The following is a 15,893-nucleotide window of genomic DNA, read 5'->3' on the forward strand; positions in this document are numbered from 1 at the left end:
AAAAGTTTCCAGAAAAGTTTTTTTTCTAGATTGAGGTTTTTGAAATTAATCTAGAAAAGTCTCTCTTCTAAAGAGAACAACTAGAAAAGTATCTAAAAATATTTTCTTGATCGAGGCTCCAGAAAAGGATCTAACAAAAAAAAAAACAAAACAAAACATTGTTTCAGAAGATATGATCCATAAAAGAATCTACAAAAGACTGTTTTTTCTAGATTGAGGCTCTAGAAAAGAATCTAGAAAAGAGTTGTTTCTAGAGAGAGGATCCAGAAAAGAATCTAGAAAATGTTTTCTAGAATGGGGCTCTTGAAGGGAATCTAGAAAAGACTTGTTTCTAGAAAGACGATCTAGAAAACTATGTTTTCTAACTTGAGGCTCTGGAAAAGGATCTAGTAAAGAATTCTTTCTAGATAGAGGATGCAGAAAAGTTTATAGAAAAGATTTTTGTCTAGATTAAGGTTCTTGAAAATCATCTAGAAAAGACTTGTTTCTAGAGAGAATAACTAGAAAAGTGTCTAGACAAATATTTTTTAGAGTGAGGTTCTAGAAAAGAATCGACAAAAATTGTGTTTCAAGAGAGATGATCTATAAAAGAATCAAGAAAAGTAGTATTTCTAGATTGAGGCTCTAGAATAGAATCTACAAAATAGTTGTTTGCAGAGAGAGGATCAAGAAAAGAATGTTTTCTCCATTGAGGCTATAGAAAATGATCTAGAAAAGAATTGTTTCTAGAGAGGGGATCTTGAAAAGTTTCCAGAAAATATTTTTTTTCTAGATTGAGGTTTTTGAAAAGAACTTAGAAAAGTCTCTTTTCTAAAGACAGCAACAAGAAAAGTATCTAAAAATGATTTCTTGAATGAGGCTCCAGAAAAGAATCTATCAAAAAATACTTTATTTCAAGAGAGATGATCCATAAATGAATCTAGAAAACTATGATTTCTAGAATGAGGCTCTAGAAAATAATCTAGAAAAATGTTGTTTCTAGAGAGAGGATCAAGAAAAGAATGTTTTCTAGATTGAGGCTCTAGAAAATGATCTCTAAAAGAATTGTTTTCAGAGAGAGGATGTGGAAAAATATCCAGAAAAGATTTTTTTCTAGATTGAGGTTTTCTAAATGAATCTAGAAAAGTCTCTTTTCTAAAGAGAACAAGAAGAAAAGTACCTAAAATGTTTTCTTGGATGAGAATCCATAAAATAATTTAACAATAAAAATTTTATTTCAAGAGAGTTGATCCACAACAGAATCTAGAAAAGAACGTTTTTTTAAGTTGAGGCTGTAGAAAAGAATCTAGAAAAGAGTTGTTTCTAGAGAGAGGATCCAGAAAAGAATCTAGAAAATGTTTTCTAGAATGGGGCTCTTGAAAGCAATCTAGAAAAGACTTGTTTCTAGACAGACGATCTAGAAAACTATGTTTTCTAAGTTGAGCCTCTGGAAAAGGATCTGGTAAAGAATTCTTTCTAGATTGAGGATGCAGAAAAGTTTGTAGAAAAGATTTTTGTCTAGATTGAGGTTCTAGAAAATCATCTAGAAAAGACTTGTTTCTAGAGAGAATAACTAGAAAAGTATCTAGACAAATATTTTCTAGAATGAGGCTCTAGAAAAGAATCGATTAAAACTGTGTTTCAAGAGAGATGATCCATAAAATAATCAAGAAAAGAAGGATTTCTAGATTGAGGCTCCAGAACAGAATCTAGAAAATAGTTGTTTCCAGAGAGAGGATCAAGACTGTTTTCTCCATTGAAGCTCTATTTAGTATATAACATTGGGGCTAATTGTTCTTTAAATGTTTGGTAGAATTCACATGTAAATCCATCTGGCCCTGGGGATTTTTTCCTGGGGAGTTGATTAATAGCTTGTTCTATTTCTTCTTCTGAAATGGGACTATTTAAGCAATTTATCTCCTCCTCTGTTAATCTAGGGAGCCTATATTTTTGGAGGAAGTCATCCATTTTATTTGTTATCAAATTTATTGGCATAAAGTTGGGCAAAGTAACTCCTTATTATTTCTCTAATTTCCTCTTCATTGGTGGAAAGATCCCCCTTTTCATTTGTAAGACTAACAATTTGATTTTCCTCTTTCTTTTTTCTGATAAAATTTACCAAAGGTTTATCTATTTGATTGGCTTTTTCATAAAACCAACTCTTGGTTTTATTTATTAATTCAATAGTTTTTTACTTTCAATATTATTGATTTCTCCTTTTAATTTTTGTATTTCAAGTTTAATTTTTGGTTGGGGGTTTATAATTTGGACTTTTTCTAGCCTTTTAAGTTGTAAGCCCAATTCGTTAATCTTCTCTTTCTCTATTTTCTTCAAATAAGCCTCTAAAGATATAAAATTTCCCCTTATTACTGCTTTAGCTGCATCCCAAAGATTTTGGTATGATGTCTCATCAGTGTCATTATCTTGGGTGAAATTATTAATTGTTTCTACAATGTGCTCTTTCACCCAGTCATTCTTTAAGATGAGATTATTCAGTTTCCAATTACTTTTTGGTCTATTTACCCCTAACTTTTTACTGAATGTAGCTTTTATTGCATTGTGATCTGAGAAGAAGGCATTTATTATTTCTGCCTTCCTACATTTAATTTTGAGATCTTTATGTCCTAATATATGGTCAATTTTTGTATAGGATCCATGAACTGCTGAGAAGAAAGTATATTCCTTCCTATTGCCATTCAGTTTTCTCCAAAGGTCTATCATACCTAGTTTTTCTAATATTCTATTTACTTTTTTAATTTCTTCTTGTTTGTTTTGTGGTTTGATTTGTCTAAATCTGAGAGTGCAAGGTTGAGATCTCCCACTATTATAGTTTTACTGTCTATTTCTTCTTGCAATTTTCTTGACTTTTCCTTTAGAAAGTTAGATTCTATACCACTTGGTGCATATATGTTTAGTATTGATATGGATTCATTATTTATGCTACCTTTCAGCAGGATATAGTTTCCTTCCTTATCTTTTTTAACGAGATCTACTTCTGCTTTTGCTTGATCTGAGATAAGGATAGCTACCCCTGCTTTTTTGGCTTTACCTGAAGCATAATAGGCTCTGATCCAACCTTTTACCTTTAATCTGTATGTATCTCCCTGCTTTAAGTGTGTTTCCTGCAGACAACATATTGTAGGGTTCTGCTTTTTGATCCAATCTGCTATCCATCTCCATTTGATGGGAACGTTCATCCCATTCACATTTACAGTTAAAATTACTAATTCTGTATTTCCTGACATCATATTATCCCCAGATTATGCTTTTTCCCTTGACCCCCCTGATCCCCCTCCCCGATATTTAATTTACAGACCCCCCCTTGTGACACGCAACCCTCCCTTTTTTTTTTAGGATCCCTCCCCCCTTCCTCCAAGTCCCTTCACTTATTCTCCTTTTTCTTTTCCCTTTTCCTCTCCCCCATTTTAATGAGGTGAGAGAAAATTCTCTGAAAAACAAATATGTTAATTATTTACTCTTTGAGCCTCTCCTGATGAGAGTAAGATTCACACAATGATTCTCCCCCTCACTAAATTCCCTCAGATATGGTGTATTTTCTATGTCTCTTCCTGGGATGTAGTTTCCCTCTTTTTATCATTCCTTCCCCTTTTTCTGAAACGACCTCCTTCCCTTTACTACCCCCCCTTTTTTTCTTTTATATCAGTAAAATCAAATTATCTTTGAGTACTTTTTATATACCCACAACAGAGTTACAGTTCTCAAGGGTTCTGTGTACCTTTTTCTGTTTCTCTTCAGTCTTGTGGATGTAGATCAAATTTTTTGTTTAAGTCTGGTTTTTGTCTTAGAAACATATAGAATTCCTCTGTTTCATTGAATGACCATCTTCTTCCATGGAAAAAGATGCTAAACTTAGCTGGGTAGTTCATTCTTGGTTGCAGTCCTTGATCTTTTGCCTTTCGGAATATCAGGTTCCAGGCCCTTCTATCTTTTAATGTGGAGGCAGCCAGTTCTTAAGTGATCCTTATTGTGGCACCTTGGTATTTAAATTGTTTTTTTCTAGCTGCTTGCAGGATATTCTCCTTTGTGTGGTAATTCTGCAGCTTAGCCACAATATTCCGTGGTGTTCTTTTTTTACGGTCTATTTCAGAAGGAGTTCGATGAATTCTTTCCACATCTACTTTCCCTTCTGTTTCTATTATCTCTGGACAGTTCTCTTTGATAATTTCCTGTAAAATAGAATCTAGGCTCTTTTGTTAGTCATAGCTTTCTGGAAGTCCAATGATCCGCAGATTATCTCTCCTAGATCTATTTTCCAGGTCTATAGATTTTCCCAGTATTTGACGTTGTTCTCAAGCTTCTCATTTTTTTTTTTTTTTTGTTTTGTTTGACTGATTCTTGGGTTCTCTGTGAATCATTCATTTCTATTTGTTCCATCCTGACTTTTAAGGAGTTATTTTCTTCTTTTACAGTTTTTAGTTCTTTTTGTAAATGCCCAATTTCGTTTTTAAATGAATTATTTTGCTCTATTGAAAAGAAACACATGACTCTGTGAACGTCCTCACTCCCTCACAACCAATTAGATAAATCAGACTCAGAAAAATCCCTGGACTGATAGATACCACAAGGACTGGAAGCACGACTTACCAGCTGAAGAGAATCTGGAGTTTCAACAGAAAAGGTCAGTTCCCGGGGAGGAAGAAGAGAGGCCAGCACAGACGGCTGGGTGCTAGCATACCGCGCAGATCGAGCTGGGAAGGGCTCTGGGATCAGAGAAGCCACTGAGATAAAGGAATCTGGCACAGGCTGTTAGCTCTTCTCTGCTTATAATATAGCAGTTCAAAAGAGAAAGCTAAAATACTTTAAAAACTTAAGATAGATTAGATTTTCCAGGACCCTGGGGGTGACTCAACAGATCTTGGCACCAGGGGGTGTGGCCTCAGCTACCACCTGAGAATAGTTAAGAGATTGACAAGTGGGTGGATATGGCCCAAGGCAACACACATTGCCTAGCTTAGCTAGAGGGAGTGGAACTCAGATCTGGAAGTACCAGAGAAGCGGAACCTTTGAACTAGGGACCACAGTTTCTGGCAGACACTTCCAGTTTGAGCGCAGGGGCTTCTCATGTCACCTGCTGCAGACATCCACGCCCCACCGGGACGCATAGGCTAGGCTTTGTGCCATATTTACTGTTCAATCTCAACCTCAGGGAAGCCACTAAAACACAATGCCCTCAAGGCACAGCAGTGCTAGTCACCTCTGAGGCACTTCCAGGGAGGGGGTGGGGAACTCTCTCCCAGAGCTCTATCTTAGCTCAGGCACAAGAGCCGCTGCATCCATCCAGTCTGGGAGGAAGCTGGTAAAGAAGTAAATAAATAATTTCCTACCCCAGGGACAGACCCCAAAAGATTTTTTTAAATATGAACAAAAAAGCCAGAAAAACCATAGATTCCTTCTACACAGAGAAAGAACGGGTATCCAACCCCAAGGAAGTTAACAGCAGAGAGACAGCAGATAACAACCTAAATGGGAACGATTCCTGCCCCCCATCACATAACTCTCTCCTAGATGAGACCATTAAAAAGTTAAGAGAGCTTGAAGAAAAATGGGGAAAGGAAAGGGAAGCTATGATAGAGAATAACAAAGTCCTGAAATTGGAGTTGGAAAAAATAAAGAATTCACAGGAGATGCAGGGAAACAAAATTTGTGAATTAGAAAAGGTTAAAAAATCACAGGAAAGTAGGATTTCTGAATTGGAAAAGATAAAACAGTCTCAAGAAAATAGAATTTCTGAATTGGAAAAAGAAAATAATTCTCAAAAAATCTCTTTTCTAAAGAGGACAACAAGAAAAGTATCTAAAAAATGTTTTCTTGAATGAGGCTCCAGAAAAGAAACCAACAACAACAACAAAAAAAAACTTTGTTTCAAGAGATATGATCCATAAAAGAATCTAGGAAAGAAGGGTTTTTAAAAATCGAGGCTCAAGAAAAGGATCTAATAAAGTATTCTTTATAGAAAGAGGATGGAGAAAACTTTCTAGAAAACTCTTCTGTCAGGACAAATGTTCAAGACAATCATCTAGAAAAGACATGTTTCTAGAGAGAAGAACTAAAAAAGTTTCTGGAAAAATATTTTCTACAGGCAGCTAGGAGTCGCAGTGGATAGAGCATCAGCCTTTAATTCAGGAAGACCCGAGTTCAAATGTGGTCTCAGACACTTAACACTTCCTAGCTGTGTGACCCTGGGCAAATCACTTAACCACAGCCTCAAAAAATATATATGTATTTTCTAGAATGAGGCTCTAGAAAAGTATCTAGAAAACTTTGTTTCAAGCTAGATGGTCCGTAAAAGAATCTAGAAAAGTACGTTTTCTAGATTGAGGCTCTAGAAAAAATATAGAAAAGACTCTTTTCTAAAGATAACAATTAGAAAAGTATCAGAAAAATGTTCTCTTGAATGAAGCTCCAGAAAAAAATCTAAAAAAAAACACATTATTTCAAGAGAGATGATCCATAAAAGAATGTAGAAAAGTACGATTTCTGGATTGAGGCTCTAGAAAAGAATCTAGAAAAATATTTCTAGAGAGAGGATCAAGAAAATAATTTTTCTCCATTGAAGCTCTACAAAATGATCTCTAAAAGAATTGTTTCTAGAGAGGGGATCTAGAAACGTTTCCAGAAAAGATTTTTTTCTTGATTGAGGATTTTGAAAAGAATCTAGAAAAGTCTCTTTTCTAAAGAAAACAAGAAGAAAAGTACCTAAAAATGTTTTCTTGGATAAGAATCCATAAAATAATCAAACAAAAAAAATTTATTACAAGAGAGTTGATCCATAAAAGAATCTAGAAAAGAAGGGTTTTTTTTAGACTGAGGCTCAAGAAAAGAATCTAATAAAGCATTCTTTATACAAAGAGGATGGAGAAAACTTTCTAGAAAAGATTTTTGTCTGGACAGATGTACTAGAAAATCATCTAGAAAAGACTTGTTTCTAGAAAGAAGAACTAAAAAAGTATCTAGAAAAATATTTTCTAGAATGAGGCTCTAGAAAAGAAGCTAGAAAACTTTGTTTCAAGAGAGATGGTCTGTAAAGGAATCTAGAAAAGTACATTTTCTAGATTGAGGCTCTAGAAAAGAATCTAGAAAAGACAATTTCTAAAGATAACTAGAAAAGTATCAGAAAAATATTCTCTTGGATGAAGCTGCAGAAAAGAATCTAAGAAAAATATTTTTTCACAAGATATTATCGATACAAAAGTCTAGAAAAGAATGGTTTTTTTTAGGTTGAGGCTCAAGAAAATAATCTAGAAAAAAGTTCTTTCTAGAGAGAGTGTCCAGAAAAGAATCTAGAAAAGTGTTTTCTAGAATTGGGCTCTAGAAAAGAATCTAAAAAGACTTGTTTCTCGATAGATCTAGAAAACTACGTTTTCTAAATTGAGAATCTAGACAAGGACTTAGTAAAGAATTCTTTCTAGAGAGAGGATACAGAAAAGTTTCTAGAAAAGGTTTTTGTCTATATTAAGGTTATTGAAAAGAACCTAGAAAAGTCCCTTTTAAAAAGACAACAAAACAAGAAAAGTATCTAAAATGTTTTCTTGAATGAAGCTCCAGTAAAGAATTTTTTTTTAAATTTTTATTTTATTTTATAATTATAACATTTTTTTGACAGTACATATGCATGGGTAATTTTTTACAACATTATCCCTTGCACTTACTTCTATTCAGATTTTTTCCCCTTCCTACCCCAACCCCCTCCCCCAGATGGCAGGAAGTCTTATACATGTTAAATATATTACAGTATATTCTAGATACAATATATGTGTGTAGAACCGAATTTTTTGTTGCACAGGAAGAATTGGATTCAGAAGGTAAAAATAACAGTTTACATTCATTTTCCAGTGTTACTTTTCTGGATGTAGCTGGTTCTGTCCATCATTAATCAATTGGAATTGGATTAGCTCTTCTCTATGTTGAAGAAATCCACTTCCATTAGCATACATCCTCGTACAGTATCATTGTTGAAGTGTATAATGATCTTCTGGTTCTGATCGTTTCACTCAGCATCAGTTGATGTAAGTCTCTCCAAGCCTCTCTGCATTTCTCCTGTTGGTCATTTCTTATAGAAAAATAATATTCCATAAAATTCATATACCGTAGTTTACCCAACCATTCACCAATTGATGGACATCCATTCATCTTCCAGCTTCTAGCCACTATGAAAAGGGCTGCCACAAACATTTTGGCACATACAGGTCCCTTTCCCTTCTTTAGTAGTTCCTTGGGGTATAAGCCCAGTAGTAGTATGGCTGGGTCAAAGGGTATGCACATTTTGATAACTTTTTGGGCATAATTCCAGATTGCTCTCCAGAATGGTTGGATTCTTTCAAAACTCTACCAACAATGCATCAGTGTCCCAGTTTTCCCACAGCCCCTCCAACATTCATCGTTATTTGTTCCTGTCATCTTAGCCAATCTGACAGGTGTGTAATGATACCTCAGAGTTGTCTTAATTTGCATTTCTCTGATCAATAGTGATTTGGAACACTCTTTCATATCAGTGGAAATAGTTTTAATTTCATCATCTGAAAATTGTCTGTTCATATCCTTTGACCATTTATCAATTGGAGAATGGCTTGATTTCTTATAAATTAAAGTCAATTCTCTGTATATTTTGGAGATGAGGCCTTTATCAGAACCTTTAACTGTAAAAATGTTTTCCCAATTTGTTACTTCCCTTCTAATCTTGTTTGCATTAGTTTTGTTTGTGCAGAAACTTTTTAATTTGGTGTAATCAAAATGTTCTATTTTGTGATCAATAATGGTCTCTAGTTCTCCCTTGGACACAAACTCCTTCCTCCTCCACAAGTCTGAGAGGTAAACCATCCCATGTTCCTCCAATTTATTTATGATTTCATTCTTTATGCCTAAATCTTGGACCCATTTTGATCTAATCTTAGTATGTGGTGTTAAATGTGGGTCCATGCCTAGTTTCTGCCATACTAATTTCCAGTTTTCCCAGAAGTTTTTGTCAAATGATGAATTCTTATCCCAAAATTTGGGATCTTTGGGTTTGTCAAAGATTAGATTGCTATTTTTATTCACTATCTTGCCCTGTGAACCTAACCTATGCCACTGATCAACTAGTCTATTTCTTAGCCAATACCAAATGGTTTTGGTGACTGTTGCTTTATAATATAGCTTTAAATCAGGTACACTTAGACCACCTTCCTATGACTTTTTTTTTTTTTCATTAGTTCCCTTGCAATTCTCGACCTTTTATTCTTCCATATGAATTTTGTTGTTATTTTTTCTAGGTCATTAATATAGTTTCTTGGGAGTCTGATTGGTATAGCACTAAATAAATAGATTAGTTTGGGGAGTATTGTCATCTTTATTATATTCGCTCGTCCTATCCAAGAGCACTGAATGTCTTTCCAATTATTTAAATCTGACTTTATTTTTGTGGCAAGTGTTTTGTAATTTTGCTCATATAATTCCTGACTCTCCTTTGGTAGATATATTCCCAAATATTTGATACTATCGACTGTTATTTTGAATGGAATTTCTCTTTGTATCTCTTGCTGTTGGATTGTGTTGGCAATGTATAAAAATCCTGAGGATTTATATGGATTTATTTTGTATCCTGCGACTTTGCTAAAATTCTGAATTATTTCTAATAGATTTTTAGCAGAGTCTTTGGGGTTCTCTAAGTATACCATCATGTCATCTGCAAAAAGTGACAATTAGATTTCTTCATTTCCTACTCTAATTCCTTGGATCTCTTTCTCGGCTCTTATTGCCGAGGCTAGAGTTTCTAGTACTATATTGAATAGTAATGGTGATAGTGAGCAACCTTGTTTCACTCCTGATCTTACAGGGAAAGGTTCTAGTTTATCACCATTACATATGATGTTTACTGAAGGTTTTAAATATATGCTTCTTATTATTTTAAGGAATAGTCCATTTATTCCTATACTCTCAAGCGTTTTTAGTAGGAATGGATGTTGGATTTTATCAAATGCCTTTTCTGCATCTATTGAGATGATCATATGGTTTTTATTAATTTGATTATTAATATGGTCAATTATACTAATAGTTTTCCTAATATTAAACCAGGCCTGCATTCCTGGTATAAATCCCACTTGGTGATAATGTATTATCATGGGGATGATTTTCTGAAGTCTATTTGCTAATATCTTATTTAAGATTTTAGCATCAATATTCATTAAGGAAATTGGTCTATAGTTTTCTTTCTCAGTTTTCGATCGACCTGGTTTAGGTATCAGTACCATGTCTGTGTCATAGAAGGAATTTGGTAAGACTGCATCAATCCCTATTTTTTCAAATAGTTTACATAGCATTGGAGTTAGTTGTTCTTTAAATGTTTGGTAGAATTCACCTGTAAATCCATCTGGTCCTGGGGACTTTTTCTTAGGAAGTTGGTTAATAGCTTGGTCTATTTCTTTTTCTGAGATGGGACTATATAGACTACTTACTTCTTCCTCTGTTAATCTGGGCAAGCTATATTTTTGAAGGTATTCTTCCATTTCATTTAAGTTATCGAATTTATCAGCATAAAGTTGAGCAAAATAGCTCCTAACTATTGTTCTAATTTCCTCTTCATTAGTGGTGAGTTCACCCTTTTCATTTTCACGACTATCAATTTGCTTTTTCTCTTTCCTTTTTTTAATCAGGTTTACTAAGGGTTTGTCTATTTTGTTGGTTTTTTCATAAAACCAACTCTTAGTTTTATTAATTAATTCAATAGTTTTTTTACTTTCAGTTTTATTATTCTCACCTTTTATTTCTTGAATTTCAAGTTTTGTGTTTGTCTGGGGGTTTTTAATTTGTTCCTTTTCTAGCAATTTTAGTTGTAAGCCCAATTCGTTGGCCCTCTCTTTCTCTATTTTATGCAAGTAGGCCTGTAGAGATATAAAACTTCCCCTTATTACTGCTTTGGCTGTATCCCACACATTTTGGTATGATGTCTCATTATTGTCATTTTCTTGGGTGAAGTTATTAATTATGTCTATGATTTGCTGTTTTACCCAATCATTCTTTAGTATAAGATTATTAAGTTTCCAATTATTTTTTGGTCTATTTTCCCCTGGCTTTTTATTAAATGTTATTTTGATTGCATTATGGTCTGAAAAGGATACATTTACTATTTCTGCTATACTGCATTTGATTTTGAGGTTTTTATGCCCTAGTATATGATCAATTTTTGTATAGGTTCCATGAACTGCTGAGAAGAAAGTATATTCCTTTCTGTCTCCATTTAGCTTTCGCCAAAGATCTATCATAGCAAACTTTTCTAGTATTCTATTTACCTCTTTGACTTCTTTCTTATTTATTTTGTGGTTTGATTTATCTAATTCTGAGAGTGCAAGGTTGAGATCTCCCATTATTATAGTTTTGCTATCTATTTCCTAGACCAGGACTTTGTAAAGAATTCTTTCTAGAGAGAGGATACAGAAATATTTCTAGAAAAGGTTTTTGTCTATATTAAGGTTTTCGAAAAGAACCTAGAAAAGTCCCTTTTCTAAAGACAAAAACAAGAAAAGTATCAAATGTTTTCTTGAATGAATCTCCAGAAAAGAATTAAAAAAAAAACATTATTTCAAGTGAGATGATCCATAAAAGAATCTAGAAAAGAAGGGTATTTTTACATGGAGGCTCAAGAAAAGGACCTAATAAAGCATTCTTTATAGAAAGAGGATGGAGAAAACTTTCTAGAAAAGATGTTTGTCTGGACAGATGTTCTAGAAAATCATTTACAAAAGATTTATTTCTAGAGAGAAGACTTAAAAAAGTATCTAGAAAAATATTTTCTTGAATGAGGCTCTAGAAAAGAATCTAGAAAACTTTGTTTCAAGAGAGATGGACCGTAAAAGAATCTAGAAAAGTATGTTTTCTAGATTGAGGCTCTAGAAAAGAATCTAGAAAAGACACTTTTCTAAAGAAAACAACTAGAAAAGTATCAGGAAAATATTCTCTTGAATGAAGCTGCAGAAAAGAATCTAAGAAAAAAATATTGTTTCACAAGATATTATCCATACAAAAGTCTAGAAAAGAACGTTTTTTTAAGGTTGAGAATCAAGAAAAGACCCGAGAAAAGAGGTCTTTCTAGAGACAGTGTCCAGAAAAGAATCTAGAAAAATGTTTTCTAGAATGGGGTTCTAGAAAAGAATCTAAAAAGACTTGTTTCTCGATAGATCTAGAAAACTACATTTTCTAAATTGATAATCTAGACAATGACTTAGTAAAGAATTCTTTCTAGAGAGAGGACACAGAAAAGTTTCTAGAAAAGGTTGTTGTCTATATTAAGGTTTTCGAAAAGAACCTAGAAAAGTCTCTTTTCTAAAGACAACCACAAGAAAAGTATCTATAAAATGTTTTCTTTAATGAAGCTACAGAAAAGAATTAAAAAAAAAAACCTTATTTCAAGTGAGATGATCCATAAAAGAATCTAGAAAAGAAGGGTATTTTTACATGGAGGCTCAAGAAAAGGACCTAATAAAGCATTCCTTATAGAAAGAGGATGGAGAAAACATTCTAGAAAAGATGTTTGTCTGGACAGATGTTCTAGAAAATCATTTAGAAAAGATTTATTTCTAGAGAGAACTAAAAAATTATCTAGAAAAATATTTCCTAGAATGAGGCTCTAGAAAAGAATCTAGAAAACTTTGTTTCAGAAAAGTACGTTTTCTAGATTGAGGCTCTAGAAAAAAATCTAGAAAAGACACTCTTCTAAAGATAACAACTAGAAAAGTATCAGGAAAATATTCTCTTGAATGAAGCTGCAGAAAAGAATCTAAGAAAAAATATTGTTTCACAAGATATTATCCATACAAAGGTCTAGAAAAGAACGTTTTTTTAAGGTTGAGAATCAAGAAAAGACCCGAGAAAAGAGGTCTTTCTAGAGACAGTGTCCAGAAAAGAATCTAGAAAAATGTTTTCTAGAATGGGGTTCTAGAAAAGAATCTAAAAAGACTTGTTTCTCGATAGATCTAGAAAACTACATTTTCTAAATTGAGAATCTAGACAATGACTTAGCAAAGAATTATTTCTAGAGAGAGGACACAGTAAAGTTTCTAGAAAAGGTTGTTGTCTATATTAAGGTTTTTGAAAAGAACCTAGAAAAGTCCCTTTTCTAAAGACAACAACAAGAAAAGTATCTAAAAATGTTTTCTTGAATGAAGCTATAAAAAAGAATTAAAAAAAAACCTTATTTCAAGTGAGATGATCCATAAAAGAATCTAGAAAAGAAGGGTATTTTTACATGGAGGCTCAAGAAAAGGACCTAATAAAGCATTCTTTATAGAAAAAGGATGGAGAAAACATTCTAGAAAAGATGTTTGTCTGGACAGATGTTCTAGAAAATCATTTAGAAAAGATTTATTTCTAGAGAGAAGAACTAAAAAATTATCTAGAAAAATATTTTCTAGAATGAGGCTCTAGAAAAGAATCTAGAAAACTTTGTTTCAAGAGAGATGGACCGTAAAAGAATCTAGAAAAGTACGTTTTCTAGATTGAGGCTCTAGAAAAGAATCTAGAAAAGACACTTTTCTAAAGATAACAACTAGAAAAGTATCAGGAAAATATTCTCTTGAATGAAGATGCAGAAAAGAATCCAAGAAAATATATTGTTTCAGAAGTTATTATCCATACAAAAGTCTAGAAAAGCACTTTTTTTTAAGGTTGAGAATCAAGAAAAGACCCGAGAAAAGAGGTCTTTCTAGAGAGAGTGTCCAGAAAAGTATCTAGAAAAATGTTTTCTAGAATGGGGTTCTAGAAAAGAATCTAAAAAGACTTGTTTCTCGATAGATCTAGAAAACTACATTTTCTAAATTGAGAATCTAGACAATGACTTAGCAAAGAATTCTTTCTAGAGAGAGGACACAGAGAAGTTTCCAGAAAAGGTTGTTGTCTCTATTAAGGTTTTTGAAAAGAACCTAGAAAAGTCCCTTTTCTAAAGACAACAACAAGAAAAGTATCTAAAAATGTTTTCTTGAATGAAGCTCCAGTAAAGTATTTAAAAAAAAAAAAAAACATTATTTCAAGAGAGATGATCCATAAAAGAACATAGAAAAGTACGTTTTCTAGATTGAGGCTCTAGAAAAGAATGTAGAAAAGACACTTTTCTAAAGCTAACAACTAGAAAAGTATCAGAAAAATATTCTCTTGAATGAAGCTGCAGAAAAGAATCTAAGAAAAAATATTGTTTCACAAGATATTATCCATACAAAAGTCTAGAAAAGAATTTTTTTTTAAGGTTGAGAATCAAGAAAAGACCCGAGAAAAGAGGTCTTTCTAGAGAGAGTGTCCAGAAAAGAATCTAGAAAAATGATTTCTAGAATGGGGTTCTAGAAAAGAATCTAAAAAGACTTGTTTCTCGATAGATCTAGAAAACTACATTTTCTAAATTGAGAATCTAGACAATGACTTAGTAAAGAATTCTTTCTAGAGAGAGGACACAGAAAAGTTTCTAGAAAAGGTTGTTGTCTATATTAAGGTTTTCGAAAAGAACTTAGAAAAGTCCCCTTTCTAAAGACAACAACAAGAAAAGTATCTATAAAATGTTTTCTTGAATGAAGGTACAGAAAAGAATTAAAAAAAAAAAAACTTATTTCAAGTGAGATGATCCATAAAAGAATCTAGAAAAGAAGGGTATTTTTACATGGAGGCTCAAGAAAAGGACCTAATAAAGCATTCTTTATAGAAAGAGGATGGAGAAAACTTTCTAGAAAAGATGTTTGTCTGGACAGATGTTCTAGAAAATCATTTAGAAAAGATTTATTTCTAGAGAGAAGAACTAAAAAATTATCTAGAAAAATATTTTCAAGAATGAGGCTCTAGAAAAGAATCTAGAAAACTTTGTTTCAAGAGAGAGGAACCGTAAAAGAATCTAGAAAATACGTTTTCTAGATTGAGGCTCTAGAAAAGAATCTAGAAAAGACACTTTTCTAAAGCTAACAACTAGAAAAGTATCAGGAAAATATTCTCTTGAATGAAGCTGCAGAAAAGAATCTAAGAAAAAATATTGTTTCACAAGATATTATCCATACAAAAGTCTAGAAAAGAACGTTTTTTTTTTGTGGTTGAGGCTCAAGAAAAGATCCGAGAAAAGAGTTCTTTCTAGAGAGAGTGTCCAGAACAGAATCTACAAAAATGTTTTCTAGAATGGGGTTCTACAAAAGAATCTAAAAAACACTTGTTTCTAGATAGAAGATCTAGAAAACGATGTTTTCTAAATTGAGAATCTATAAGAAGACTTGTTAAAGAATTCTTTCTAGAGAGAGGATACAGAAAAGTTTCTAGAAAAGGTTTTTGTCTATATTAAGGTTTTCGAAAAGAACCTAGAAAAGTGCCTTTTCTAAAGACAACAAGAACAGTATCTAAAAAATGTTTTCCTGAATGAAGCTCCAGAAAAGAATTTTTAAAAAAACATCATTTCAAGAGAGATGATCCATAAAAGAATCTAGAAAAGAAGGTTTTATTTAGATTGAGGCTCAAGAAAAGAATCTAATAAAGCATTCTTTATAGAAAGAGGATGGAGAAAACTTTCTAGAAAAGATTTTTTTCTGGACGGGTATTCTAGAAAATCATCTAGAAAAGACTTGTTTCTAGAGAGAAGAACTAAAAAAGTATCTAGAAAAATATTTTCTAGAATGAGTCTCTAGAAAGGAAGCTAGAAATATTTGTTTCAAGAGAGATGGTCTGTAAAATAATCTAGAAAAGTATGTTTTCTAGATTGAAGATCAAAAAAAGAATCTAATAAAGCATTCTTTCTAGAAAGAAGATGGAGAAAACTTTCTAGAAAAGATTTTTGTCTGGACGGGTGTTCTAGAAAATCATCTAGAAAAGACTTTTTTCTAGAGAGAAGAACTAAAAAAAGTATCTAGAAAAATATTTCTAGAATGAGACTCTGGAAAAGAATCTAGAAAAATTTGTTTCAA

The sequence above is a fragment of the Sminthopsis crassicaudata genome, chromosome 3 (genome assembly GCF_048593235.1).
Source record: "Sminthopsis crassicaudata isolate SCR6 chromosome 3, ASM4859323v1, whole genome shotgun sequence".
Lineage (NCBI taxonomy): Eukaryota > Metazoa > Chordata > Mammalia > Dasyuromorphia > Dasyuridae > Sminthopsis > Sminthopsis crassicaudata.